A 14,564-nucleotide genomic window follows, 5' to 3' on the forward strand; every position below is an offset into this window, starting at 1 on the left:
TATATGCCCCCCATCCTGGTATAATGTCGCCCATCCTGATATAATGTGCTCCATCGTGGTATAATGTCCCTCATTCTGGTATAATGTCCCCCATCCAAGTATATACTGTGTGTCCCCCATCCAGGTATGTATGTCCCCCATCCAGGTATGTATGTCCCCCATCCAGGTATGTATGTCCCCCATCCAGGTATGTATGTCCCCCATCCAGGTATGTATGTCCCCCATCCTGGTATTATCTCCCCCATGCTGGTATTATGTCCCCCATGCTGGTATTATGTCCCCCATGCTGGTATAATGTCCCACATGCTGGTATAATGTCCCCCATCCTGGTATAATATGCCCAATCCAGGTATATATGCCCCCCCATCCTGGTATAATGTGCTCCATCATGGTATAATGTGCCCCATCCCTGGTATAATGTCCCCCATCCAAGTATATACTGTATGTCCCCCATCCAGGTATGTATGTGCCCCATCCAGGTATGTATGTGCCCCATCCAGGTATGTATGTGCCCCATCCTGGTATGATGTGCCCCATCCTGGTATAATGTCCCCCATCCTGGTATAATGTGCCCAATCCAGGTATATATGCCCCCCATCCTGGTATAATGTCGCCCATCCTGATATAATGTGCTCCACCGTGGTATAATGTCCCCCATCCAAGTATATATTGTGTGTCCCCCATCCAGGTATGTATGTCACCCATCCTGGTATATCTGTCACTCATCCTGGTATAATGTCCCCCATCCTGATATAATATGCCCCATCCTATGTGCCCTGTTTTGTAATAATACATTCAAAACAAATGATGTTACTTGCCTTCCCCCACGCTCCCACGCCACGCGGGTCCTCTTCTATAGCCGGCACGAGAACCGGCAGCTGACTTTGGCATCCACAACATTGAGCATGATGTCGCTGCTATGCATCCCCAGTCACGGGAACGCCGATATCAGCTGCTGGCCTCTGATAGGCCGGTGGCAGCTATTGCAGGGCAGTGATCCGGCAGGTTCTCTGAGCCCCAATACATTTCAACTGAATGTGCGTCCTCGGAAATAGTCGCTGGTGCCAGCGGAGCCCCCCCCACATCTGGGCCCTGATGCAGCTGCACCGGCGATATGTCTGCCCCTGGATGCTGCTCCTTAATCCACATCAAATACCTTTTGAATGAGTTTCCAACAGACTTTAATGGGAAAAGCTCCTTTTTAGTGCTGTTTTTCCACATTATTTTGAACATTTCACAGTAAAACTAACAGTAGCTTTCTCAAAGAGTATTTGAAGCATTTTTTATTTTATGTATTTGTAGCAAAATCAGCTTTTAAATCATTATTAAAAAAAACAGTGTGAAAAGCCCAAAGAAGGAGAGGTGATGCCTGTGTGGAACCCCAGGGGTCTGGTTACCACAGTAATAGCAATATTACGTCTGCGAGCAGGTGGGAGGTCTCCTGGTCAGGAATCCTAAGCATGCCACACCTCCTGCCCAGTCCTGGGAGGGGAAGAACTTCCCCTATATAAACTGGGGCTGAGGTGGGGTTAGAAAAAGAACAAGAACACAGACAGAGACAGAGACACAGTCTGGTCTGGTGTGGAGCAGTTGCAGGGAAAGTGACAACAGGAGCTCTGTAGGAGCAGGAGTGAGTGCCAGAGGCTGGAAGCTAGATAGCTCGCCTTGGCTGAAGAGATCTCACCGGACACGGAGTCCGAGGCTGTGGGGACTGTTCCATACCCAGCAGCAGAAATCGACCGGCAGGGGATTTCAGGTCCTCTGGCCAAGAAACCCGAAGGCACGGTCACACGCAAGGGACCAGCACCGCCGTCGTGGAGCGGAGGCTACCAGAAGGCCACGAGTCACCGGCCATACGGGTGAGCACCACACGGTACACTCAGGGACGTGGGCTACTTTTACCCGCTTCTAGCAAGGTAGCCAAGAAGAGTACAGTTAGTTGGGGAGGCCTACAACTCCGCCTGGCCAGGGGAGATCCTGTCTGCTCACGGACTGACCAGACCCCGACCGCTAGCCAGTACTCCCGGGAGGGTCTATCTTTGTCACCAGTAAAGACCCTGAACTACACCGCACCGTCTCTGAGTGGTTCCTGGTGCCTGCGTGCAATTCTACCATCCCCATCATCCACGTCCGCTGCCCTGAGGCCATACCCCTCCCGTTGGGGGTTATACTATCCACGCTGCACAACCGTACCACCGGCCTCAGCGGTCTGCCCTGCAGCGGCGGTTTCATAACCGCATTCAACGGGTGGCGTAGTCGAACAATATCACATCTGCCACTAAAAACATCGCCACTTAGTTTGACACCCTGGGCACGGACCGGGTCACCGCCACGAGGACTACCACCCCCAACGGATCCGGCTCCGGGTATTCCCCAAACATGGCCCAGGGGGCACGTCAACTTTTGGCGTAGTCGGCAGGATTCCGTGCCCGCAACCACCGGGTACTGCGCGCCTGAAAAAGACTGATAAACTTATCTGTGGTGAAGATTCCCGCCATCCGTGGAGTTTTCCCGCCATCCGACGCCATCTTCTGCCTTCTTCCCGCCATCCGTGGAGTTTTCCCGCCGTTGGACGCCATCTTGAGGACGCCGCGCGGGAAGAAGAGGGGCGTGGACTCCGAAAGCGCGCGAGAACTGAAGCCCCGCCTCACGTCCGGACGTTGCGTAAGGACCTGGAAGGAGCCCAGCAGACGCCGACGTCACAGGAGCGCGACGGAAGGTCCTCAACCCTGACGATCCACTGCGGAGCCGCGGCCTACGGAAGAGAATCATCGCAAGGTAGGCCACGGTCCACTAGGGGGGAGGAGGATGTCGGATACGGAGGAGAGCTTCATTGCCACAGCCACCGCCAGCACCACCGCTGCTGCGGTCATGCCTTTCACCATGCCCTATATCCCGGGGGCAGCCTGGCTACCCCAGTACTCAGGGGAGTCACATACCCTAAATGACTTCAGAGAAAGGCTGGATAGCCTCTTCCAGGTGTACCCCCTCACAGAAGAGCAAAAAGTGAGCATCCTGGTGGCTCAATTAACAGGGGCAGCCCAAAGGGAGGTAAAGTCCTGGCCACCTGGGAGGAAGAGGACTGTCAGAGAGATACTAGCCCGGCTGAAAGACACATTTGACACCCGCACCTCAGCCGAAATAAAGCTTCGATTTTACGGGTGCAAACAGCGGGCACATGAGAGTATAAGAGACTATGCTTTAAACCTACAAGAGGCCCTGAGAGCCATTAAGCAGGCAGACTCTGACAGCGTGGGAAATGAAGATAAGCTGTTGACTGAACAATTTATTGAGGGTCTACTGTGCAATACCCACCGAACCCAGTTGCGGGCAATGGCCTTACAGGACCCTGACCTGGACTTTGCACAGTTCAAGGACAGAGCCATCCGGGTGCTCCGAGAGCCGGCACCAGGTGGCGCTGTGACCCACAAACGCCCTGCTACCACTTACCACCAGGAGACGGCGCCCTTGTCGGCAGGGCCTGTGGGAGCTGATGCGCAGGCTTTAAAGAATGACCCGGCTACAGACCTGCACCATCAGGTCCAAGAGCTAACTAAAAGCGTTGCCGCGCTAACCCGAACTGTGCAGTCTTTACAGGTTTCTACTCCAGCTGGCATCCGGACCGGAGGATATCCCGTGGCGCCGACCAAGGAGGACCCCACCGGCCAGAGGAAGACCCAGCGACCGATACAACGAGGACGGACAACCCATCTGCCGCCGCTGCAATCAACCCGGACATATGGCAAGGTACTGTCCTTTAAAACTGGCACAACCTGGGGTAGAGGGCCAACCCCTAGGAATAAGATCACCAGGCCCATCGAACTGGCTTGACAAATACGTGGGAGGACGTCCAGTCTTGCCTGTAGTACTGGATGGCATTCCTATGAGTGCCCTACTTGACACCGGGTCACAGGTCACCACCATCCCGTACGTGCTCTTCAAGCAGTACTGGAATGACTCGGATATAACCCGCTACCCAGACGACGACTTGAGTATCATCGCCAGCAATGGTCAGCCCGTGCCACAGATCGGATTTAAAGAGATGACCATTAAAATCGGTAAAGTCGAACTGGCAGCACAGGGACTGATCATTGTGGACATTGACAAGCGCGAGAGTCACCCAAAGATAACTCTAGGAACTAATGTGATTGAAAATTGTCTTGCAGAGGTGATTCTTATTTTACAGCAGGTTGCCAAGAACGCCAGCTCCGGCCAGCAGCGAGTGCTCCAAAAAGAGATCCGGGCACTGATGCGACGGCAACTGGTGGAACTCTCCGGTGGTGAGATTGGTAGCGTGAGGATGTGTGACCCTTTCCCTATTGCCATGCCCCCAAAAAGTGAGATGATGATTTGGTGCCGGGCAGCTATTGGTCTCAGAGGTAGAGACTACCAAGCAATGGTAGAACCCGTCTACTCAGACAGTAGGCCCACCATTTTGACAGCACGGGGGGTGGTTGATGTACGCCATGGGAGGGTGCCCGTTCGCATAATAAATATCGGGAAGAGGGAAGTGTACCTGCCCCGGTATGCTACGCTAGCCAAATTGTATACCATCAACCAAAATTCTGTACAGTCCGTGGAACCCTTGTCTCCATCTCATCCAGAGGAAGGTAACGGCTCTAAGCAACAAATGGAGGACTGGTGTCAGCAACTGCATTTGGGTACTGACTCCACTCCCTCACACCAGAAACAGGGAGTCTATCGGGTGGTTCGAGAGTACGAGAGAGTGTTTAGTAAACACCCGCTAGACTTCGGGCGAGTAAAGGGGGTAGAACACCACATCCCCACGGGAAACCATCCTCCCATAAAGGAGAGATACCGACCCGTACCCCCTGCACACTACCAACCCGCCAAGGGGATGCTTAGAGACATGAAGGAGGCTGGGGTAATCAGGGATAGCTGTAGCCCCTGGGCAGCTCCACTAGTCTTGGTTAAAAAGAAAGACAACACCATGAGAATGTGTGTAGATTACCGGAAAATCAACCGTATCACACACAAAGATGCGTACCCCTTACCAAGGATAGAGGAGTCTTTGGCTGCTTTAAAATCTGCTAACTTCTTCTCCACTTTGGATCTCACTAGCGGGTACTGGCAGGTTCCTGTAGCAGAGGCGGACCGGGAGAAGACCGCATTCACCACCCCGATGGGACTTAGCGAGTTTACCTGCATGCCGTTCGGACTCTGCAACGCACCAGGAACCTTCCAACGATTGATGGAATGCTGTCTGGGACACCGGAACTTTGAGACGGTCCTGCTGTACCTGGACGATGTTATAGTTTATTCCAAAACCTACGAGGACCACCTGAAACACCTGGCGGAAGTGTTTGAAGCCCTGGCAAACTACGGTCTGAAGGTGAAACCGTCGAAGTGTCACCTGCTAAAACCAAAAGTGCAGTACCTGGGACACGTGGTGAGTGCTGACGGAGTGGCCCCCGACCCTGATAAGATCACCGCGATTAAGGAATGGCCAAGACCCTCCAGCGTAAAGGAAGTGCGGCAGTTCCTCGGGTTGGTAGGCTACTACCGAAGATTCATTCCCGGTTTCACCAAAAAGGCAGCTCCTATGCAGGACCTCCTGATAGGCCAGTCCAGGAAGGCCAAGAACCAGAAGCCGCCCTTCAGATGGGAGAAGCTGGAAGAAGAGTCCTTCCGCCAGCTGAAGATGGCCCTCACGGGGGATGAAATCCTGGCGTACCCGGATTACAGCCAGCCCTTTATCCTCTACACCGACGCAAGTAACATCGGGCTGGGAGCCGTACTGTCCCAGATCCAGCAGGGGAGAGAACGGGTAATTGCTTACGCCAGCCGAAAACTGCGACCCACTGAAAGAAACCCTGAGAATTACAGCTCATTCAAGCTAGAGTTCCTGGCAGTGGTGTGGGCAGTCACCGAACGCTTTAAGCACTACCTCGCCTCTTCCCGTTTCACCGTGTACACGGATAACAACCCGTTGACACACCTGGACACTGCAAGACTCGGTGCCCTGGAGCAGAGATGGATGGCCCGCCTGTCCAACTATGAGTTCACGATCAAATACCGGGCAGGATGCTCCAATACCAACGCGGATGCCTTGTCCAGAATGCCAAACCTACCGGACGTAGGGGAAGATCCAGGGGAACTGGAAGAAGTTGAACTCCCCGCGTTTCACCGTCATGGGACTACCCAGTATTCCCACCGTGTAAGGGGTAAGCAATCCGCTACGTTCAACCCATTACCTCATTACAACTGGGCAGAAACGCAAGACAGTGACCCCGCCGTCCGACTGGTGAAGGAGATGCTGACTCAGCCAGATGCCCGCCTTGACCCAGACGCTCCGGAGGAGACCAAGCAACTGTGGGCTGAGAAGAGTCGACTGTTCCTTTACAAGGGGAAGTTGTGCCGCAGAATGGTTAACTCCCGGACGCATGAACTGGTCTGGCAAGTAGTGGTGCCAAGAAGAGACGCGGCTATGGTACTGGAGGCATACCACGACGGAGCTGGGCACTTCGGATGGAAGAAGCTGGAGTTCCTGCTGCACGGGCGGTTCCACTGGGTAGGCATGAGAGGAACCATCGAGAGGTGGTGCAGAGACTGTGGCCCATGCAACCTAAGAAGGAAGGACCGTGCCAGCCAGAAGACTCCCCTGCAGTCCATCGTCACCAGTCAGCCGTTGGAACTGGTAGCCTTGGACCATGTAAAACTGACCCCCAGCAGAAGTGGCTACGTCTATGCGTTAACCATCGTGGATCACTACTCCCGGTTCTTGGTTGTAGTCCCCGTCAAGGACTTAACGGCTCAAACAGCAGCTAGAGCCTTCCAGCAGCACTTCTGCCGTCCACACGGATACCCAGAGCAGGTGCTGATGGACCAAGGACCTGACTTTGAAGCGGAAGTCTTCCAGGAGTTCTGCACTCTGTATGGCTGCCGGAAGATAAGAACAACACCCTATCATCCGCAAACCAATGGACTCTGCGAGAAGATGAACCAGGTGGTGATAGACCTTCTGAAAACATTGCCCCTGGAAGAACGCAGTCTGTGGCCTGAGAAACTGCCTGATCTGGTGGACCTATACAACCACATCCCTGTAGGTTCTACCAACTGTACCCCGGCTTACCTAATGAGAGCAAGACCTGGTAAGCTGCCTGTTGATCTGGATATGGGAGTCCTGACACCCGAGGACACTTCACCAGAAGCAGACTGGTACACAGAGAGGCAGCAGCAGTACCGGAAAGTACAGGAGAGCGTTGAGCGAAGTCTCCATCAAGCAAGAGAAAGACAGGAGAAGACTTACAACCAGTGTGCTCCCGCTGTTCCCCTGGTACCTGGAGAGCAGGTCTTGAAGAGGAAAAGACGGCTCCATAAGTTGGACGACCAGTGGGAGAAGGACCCGTACACCGTACTGCCCTCAAGCCATGAAAACCCGAAAGTCTGCACAATCAGTAAGGATGGAGGAGAAACCACAGCCATTGTCTCCCGAGATCACCTGAAGAAGTGTCCCGAGCAGCTGCGAAACCCTGAAGAAGATCAAGAAAACCCTCGACCCGCAGAGGAAAGGGAAGAGATGGTCAGTACTGTACTCGGAGACTTCCCTCGGTCTTGGACACAGGTAAATGGCGCTGTTGTGGTACCCGTCCTCACCTTCCTCCAGCCAGCAACCCAAGTGCTTACGGAAAAACAGGTAGAGCTGGAAGAGCAGCCGGTCCAGGAGGCAGAAGACCCCACACAAGCAGACCAGGAGAATCGACCCTCTGCTTATAGTGAGCCTGCCGTGCCCCTAGTGAGCCAAAGAGTCCGTAGACAGCTGCCCAGCTTACCTTTAACAGCTCCTACACCCTGTAGTGCAGGACCAGTTAGTCAGCTCCGTAGGTCCACTAGAGCCAATAGAGGCCAGTTGCCTGTACGTTGGAGGATCTAAAGTGTTTAGACTGTTTTATTAATATTTACCTGTTTACTGTTGCTTGTAAATAATTATGTTTTTCCAGTTATTTTATAGGTATCTTTTGTGGATTTACTAGAACTCTATTGTATATATGTTTGGAGCGTAACCCAGGAACGGACTAAAGACTGTTAAAGACTCGGGGCAGGACAGACCCCTACCTGGTTACGGCTCCCTGTTCTTTGGTGAAATGGACACCCTTTTTGTTTCAAAAATTGCACCCGGTTGCGGACACGCCGTGACCACCCTAATGTGTTTTTCCTTATTGTATTGCTCCTGTTTATACCCTGTTATGTTTTCAAAAATATGTTTAGTCCCGGAGTACTAAATTTTACTAGGGGGGAATGTGGAACCCCAGGGGTCTGGTTACCACAGTAATAGCAATATTACATCTGTGAGCAGGTGGGAGGTCTCCTGGTCAGGAATCCTAAGCATGCCACACCTCCTGCCCAGTCCTGGGAGGGGAAGAACTTCCCCTATATAAACTGGGGCTGAGGTGGGGTTAGAAAAAGAACAAGAACACAGACAGAGACAGAGACACAGTCTGGTCTCGTGTGGAGCAGTTGCAGGGAAAGTGACAACAGGAGCTCTGTAGGAGCAGGAGTGAGTGCCAGAGGCTGGAAGCTAGATAGCTCGCCTTGGCTGAAGAGATCTCACCGGACACGGAGTCCGAGGCTGTGGGGACTGTTCCATACCCAGCAGCAGAAATCGACCGGCAGGGGATTTCAGGTCCTCTGGCCAAGAAACCCGAAGGCACGGTCACACGCAAGGGACCAGCACCGCCGTCGTGGAGCGGAGGCTACCAGAAGGCCCCGAGTCACCGGCCATACGGGTGAGCACCACACGGTACACTCAGGGACGTGGGCTACTTTTACCCGCTTCTAGCAAGGTAGCCAAGAAGAGTACAGTTAGTTGGGGAGGCCTACAACTCCGCCTGGCCAGGGGAGATCCTGTCTGCTCACGGACTGACCAGACCCCGACCGCTAGCCAGTACTCCCGGGAGGGTCTATCTTTGTCACCAGTAAAGACCCTGAACTACACCGCACCGTCTCTGAGTGGTTCCTGGTGCCTGCGTGCAATTCTACCATCCCCATCATCCACGTCCGCTGCCCTGAGGCCATACCCCTCCCGTTGGGGGTTATACTATCCACGCTGCACAACCGTACCACCGGCCTCAGCGGTCTGCCCTGCAGCGGCGGTTTCATAACCGCATTCAACGGGTGGCGTAGTCGAACACTATAACATCTCCTACTAATTCCGCCACTTAGTTTGACACCCTGGGCACGGACCGGGTCACCGCCACGAGGACTACCACCCCCAACGGATCCGGCTCCGGGTATTCCCCAAACATGGCCCAGGGGGCGCGTCACATGCACATTTGTCATGGGTTTTTTCTTACTGATAGCGTGAAGAAATGGCTGAAATAGATTTTTTAACAATTTAGTAGAAGATAATGCCTCGGGGAAGGGAAGGGTTACCATGCAGAATGTAGGCAGGAAATTTAAAGGGGTTTTCCAGTCTTATATCACTTGGATATACCATCACTTTATAATTCCCACGATCCTCAGAATACACGGAACTACAGCCGATTTCCCCCCTCCCCTCTTCAAAATGGTTCCAGGGGTGGGACCCCTGCTGATTATAAAGTGATGGCATATAGTACTACGCTATGAGTATGTGAGATAGGAAAACCATGCTTCAAATCAATTCCAGATCGTTCAGTGTGCATAGATTGCCATTGTATTCGGCAGCACAAGTCCTGTTTCCATAGGACTTGTGCTACAGAGAAAGATAATCTTTTGTGCAGCACAAAAGATAATTCAAGTCGAAGAACGAGCATTTTGCACGTTGTTTACACTGCAAGATAATCGTGAAACGAGCGTTCCTAGTTCACGATAACCGTCCAGTGTAAATGTACCTTTTAGCGGAGAGGACCCACAATATCCCATGACGATCTGCTGCAATCACCTAGTGAGATGACATGTGCCGCCAAATCTTCTTTCCTAAAGCGCGTTACTGAAACCTCGCTGAGCGCCCAAACGTCTCCGTGGATGAAGCAGGAGTGTCATGTATTTAGACCAAATGAATTAATAATCATTCCGCCAGCTCCGGATTTTTCCGATAGTCATGCTTTAGAAATTTCTGAAGCAGCAGTCTGTAATTATTTAGCAGAAATAACTGTTATTAATGTCAGGGAGGCACAATAATCCTTTTCATAGGACATAGCAGTGTAATTTGTGCCGTAAAAGAGGACGCCCGACGTGCTGATAATGTATCATGGAAATGTAATAATGTGGGTCTGTTCTGTTCTTACAGTAGGATGATCGACCCGATGGGCAGAGATTAATACTGAGAGAGGAACTGACTACATCAGATGACTGTACACGGCCTGGTGTAATGACCATGCTTCCCAGAAAAAGAGTGAAAGGAATGCAGGCTGATTTCAGCTCTGAAGGCTTGGCAATTGCCTGCAGGCAGCTATCACAACTGTCCCAGGGGGGCCAGAGCCAAGTGTAGACCGCTGCCTAAAGGGCTAATACAGGGGTGGGATTTAATTGATGCTCGTTATGACCAAACTGCTAACAATGCTGGGTGCTAATTAGCAAATCCCATTAGTATACTAGGCGCGACTAAATGGACAAGCAGGCACATTCAAAAAACCCTGCCTCAGATGCCAAGAGAGCTTGTACTACTCCTATCATCCACTTTACAGAGGAGGGCACCCCCGCAGTTACAAATAATCATATACTGATATCCTGGTATGCTTATTAAAGGGTTTTCCGGGACTTTAGTACAGATGGTCTCTTTTTAGGATCTTTTTAGGTCCCCTCCATTCACCGCTCCGTACATGTTGTAGTGGTTGTATCTAGTATTGCAGATGAGTCTCACATTTATATTGCAGATGAGTCCCATTTATTTGTATTGCAGATGAGTCCCATTTATATGATTCAGACTGACCAGCAGTGAACTGTAATACCAGCCACAATCACTGCAACGTGTGTGGCGCTGTGTCTGATAAACCATGAAAGGGAGGAGGTAATTGCTAGTTCTTTGTGGTGAAGGGTAAGGGCCTGCAATCTACCAATCCTAAAGATAGACATTCGATATCAAAAGTCATGAAAAACCCCTTTAATAGGTGTTTTTTCTTGCAGGAAGTAGCATAGATGCCTATTTTCTAGTGTCATGTCCCACGGCTTGGGAATCATAAAGTATTGTATTATAATTGTATTGTTGCCGTTACACTGCTATGAGATCAGTTTGCTTTTTAGAAGTTGCTATGAAATCCGCTTGCTTTTTAGAGGTTTGTCCTGTCTCTCTCCCTGTAGTCCAGCTTTGATGGAAGTTGGCCCTCCCTTTTTCCCCAGTTAGTGTTTGTCAGCCATCTTTCTAGGTTCATCTCTGTACATCTCTGGCTCAGAATTGTCTTTTTACCTACTGCTATTGTTATTGTGCATAATACAAGAATTCAGCCTGAAAGTAAACTTCTTCTGGAATCTTCATACATGCCTCTGCAGTCGAGTCAAGCTATCTGACTAAATCTCATTGTGTGAGTACTGGTTCAATACAAACATCCATAGTAATGCTGTCTCCAGAGACCCAGACTCGCAGCCTAATTATGGAGTCAGAATATCTAGTAGGTTCAGGAAAAGTTATTTAGGGGAGTAGCTGTTTATGCAATGGTGAATTTGACCCACCGCATTGGAGTAACTTTATGATTTACACATATAAAAGCAAATATGTACAGTTAACAGATAAAACACGTAGGCTGCAGATTAATCACTGATTTTTACTACTTTATAAAGTAGTTCATGGGTCCTACTTATTAAAATCAAGGACAGCCTATAAAATAAGAACTCCGGCAGACCGTTTTTTTTCAGGGGTGCACACCAGTCATACCAGTCCCAATATTTCTGCTCAATTTGATGAGGTGTTTGTCATCTCTCAGGAGGGATCAGCTCCCTGTTACACTGTGACAGCACCCCAGATGTGCAGAGGAGGGATGATGGCTCACGCATGACCAGTTTACAGATTATATTGTTTAGAAAAATTAGAGGATTTTTAGTAAAGAAAACGGAGCCCTTCATTCTGTGACCGATTAGCAGCACACCTGTGACTCATACAATGTGATGCCGCAATTCTCCTGTGGGGGCGCTGCAGTGCTGCTAGATTACTGTAGATCACGAAGGGTCAACCAGTTTCCAGGGACCATTCTAATACAAAATTAAATTTAAAAAATGAGCTATAAAGATATTTTCAGGAATTAATTAGGACAGAATTATGGACCCGTGATCCAGGATGGACTTTGTCTGTCTAAATAGAGATTAAAGAGGTAATTCAGCTCTATTCTCTTTCATATCGGCAGGTGATCGGGGCCGGAGATGTCATGTCTACAGAAATCTCACATCTTGCATTCGCGAGCAGTAAGTATTGCGCTCTTGTCTGATTCTAATGAGTAAGGCTTAATTCACACATCAGTATTTTTGCATTAGTATTTCTAAGCCAAAACCAGGAGTTCAACTCCTGATTTTGACATACAAACACTGATGCAAAATACTGACCAAATACTGATATATGAATAAGCCCTAAGGAGCACGACATCTATCGCTCACACACTCGAGTCTGCAAAAGTGACGTCGCCATCTCCTGAGAAAGAAGTGAGTAGAGCCGAATTTTAGTTTTCCCCCGTTCCATGGAGGTTAGAAACAGTTGACAGCTCCCCTTATAATTGGGGCAACTATAGAATTAGGCAAGAAAAAAATTGAGAAAAATTTCAGCAGGACCCTCTAATCTCTCCTGACAGAAGGTGTTGGGGGAAAGAAGGATCGAGCATGTTGGATTTTGATGCCCAATTCTTATGTTTTCAGGCCAGATAAGCCGCCACCAGAGGTGTCTGACAGCAACTTGTTTTGCCTGGATTAGAGTAGAATATGTGCATGTTCTGCTAAACTGAGCATTGGGGGATGGGACAGTTATCAAAGGTGTATACGCACCTGAACACTCTGTCGGCCGTGTTATTGAGATCCACAACATGCAATCATTGACATTAGTAAACACCTATTCTCCATACACAAAGTCGTATGGGCGGGAAGGGATTGAGGCACACGCACGATATCATTATTTCTTCATTAGAAATGACTTGACACTTGTCACAATGCTGAGCCGTGGACTCATGTATTTAGCACTGTTTCTCAGGGAGTGGAGGGAAGTTAATCCAGAGCTTACACCAAATATTACAACATACAATAACAAGAAACCAGCGAGAGATGACACAAATCACCGGAGATCATTCTCTAAAGAGTTCTTCTGCAAGACGAGGAATAATCGTCAGCAAAGGTGGAAAACACTGGGATTGTAGAAGTGGTCTGTCCATAAGATCTCACCCCAACATGGACCCAAATAGAATTTAGGTTAGAGATTAGTCCACAAAGGTTTTTTTCAATTTAGGATTTTCTCAGAGTAGCTACCAAGTGACAGCCACTCCATTCTCTGTAGTAACTGATTGGGACAGATTTGAGCTCTCTTGACAAAAATTCTCTTGGGGTGAGATGTCGATTGTAACATCTCATCCCAACATGGACCCTAATAGAACTTAGGTTAGATATTAGTCCATAAAGGTTTTCTTCATTTTAGGATCTTCTCAGAGTAGCTACCAAGTGACAGCCACTGTCACGCAAGGTGAGAGAAGGAACAAGTATACAACAACGGTAAGAGGGGGAAGGGAGACCAACAACTAGAGAAAGGGGGAGTGGAGACCCCTAAGCAGATCTAATATCACCCTGACTACCCTATCGTCCCTATATAGGTTCCACACCTATCACCGAGCAGGAAACCTAATCCCTGAATGTCCCTGAGTTTGGCCCTAGGTAGGGAGGGGACGGTGTGAACACTAGTCAGGCCCCACTGTAACTAAAGACCACAAGGTAAACAAACAAGGGGGATACACTTAGCTTGAGAAGAAACCAGGGAAATAACGCCAACTGTCCTCCAAGGGAAGTCCAAGAAGAAACTAGCCGACTACTAGTACTCCAGGCATGGACAGAAGAACATATAACTATCACCGGCGACTCTCTAGAGACACTGAGAGTTTTTAACTGACAACTTGGCAAAAATTTTAATTTGGCAGGACTATGGTGCATTATAGTAAAGTTAGAAGGTAGGAGATAAGTTGCAGGAGTAATGGTGAAGTTCATAGCAGAGACCAACTGAACTGAGAAGCTATTCTATCAAGCATGACCACAGATAGCACCTGATGAATGAAAGTTGTAGCTCATCGGGTGATTGGTGCACTCACTGATAAGTGGTGGATATATTCGTCAAAGGGCTCGTGCAGATGAATTTATTTTCGGTCTGCACATGTCCGATTTTTTTTTTTTCCTCGGACACAGTCTATCCGAGGAAAAAGATCCCAGCATGCATGATTTACATCCGATATTTGGATCGCACTCAGCCATGCAAGTCAATGTGGAAGCCATCAGACTGCACTCTGATGGCATCCGAGTGTTGTGCGATTTTCACAAACAGACAAAATGGAGAAGATGGAGAAATTTTGTTTCCCATCTACTCAACATCCAAGAAAATCAGATTACACTCTGACCAGAGTGTGAGTAGCATAAATGGCCCGACTCTCTCGTATGAGAGAAAACACGGT

This window comes from Phyllobates terribilis, unplaced genomic scaffold (assembly GCF_046119375.1).
Source record: "Phyllobates terribilis strain yellow unplaced genomic scaffold, ASM4611937v1 Scaffold_5__5_contigs__length_657084704, whole genome shotgun sequence".
Taxonomy (NCBI): domain Eukaryota; kingdom Metazoa; phylum Chordata; class Amphibia; order Anura; family Dendrobatidae; genus Phyllobates; species Phyllobates terribilis.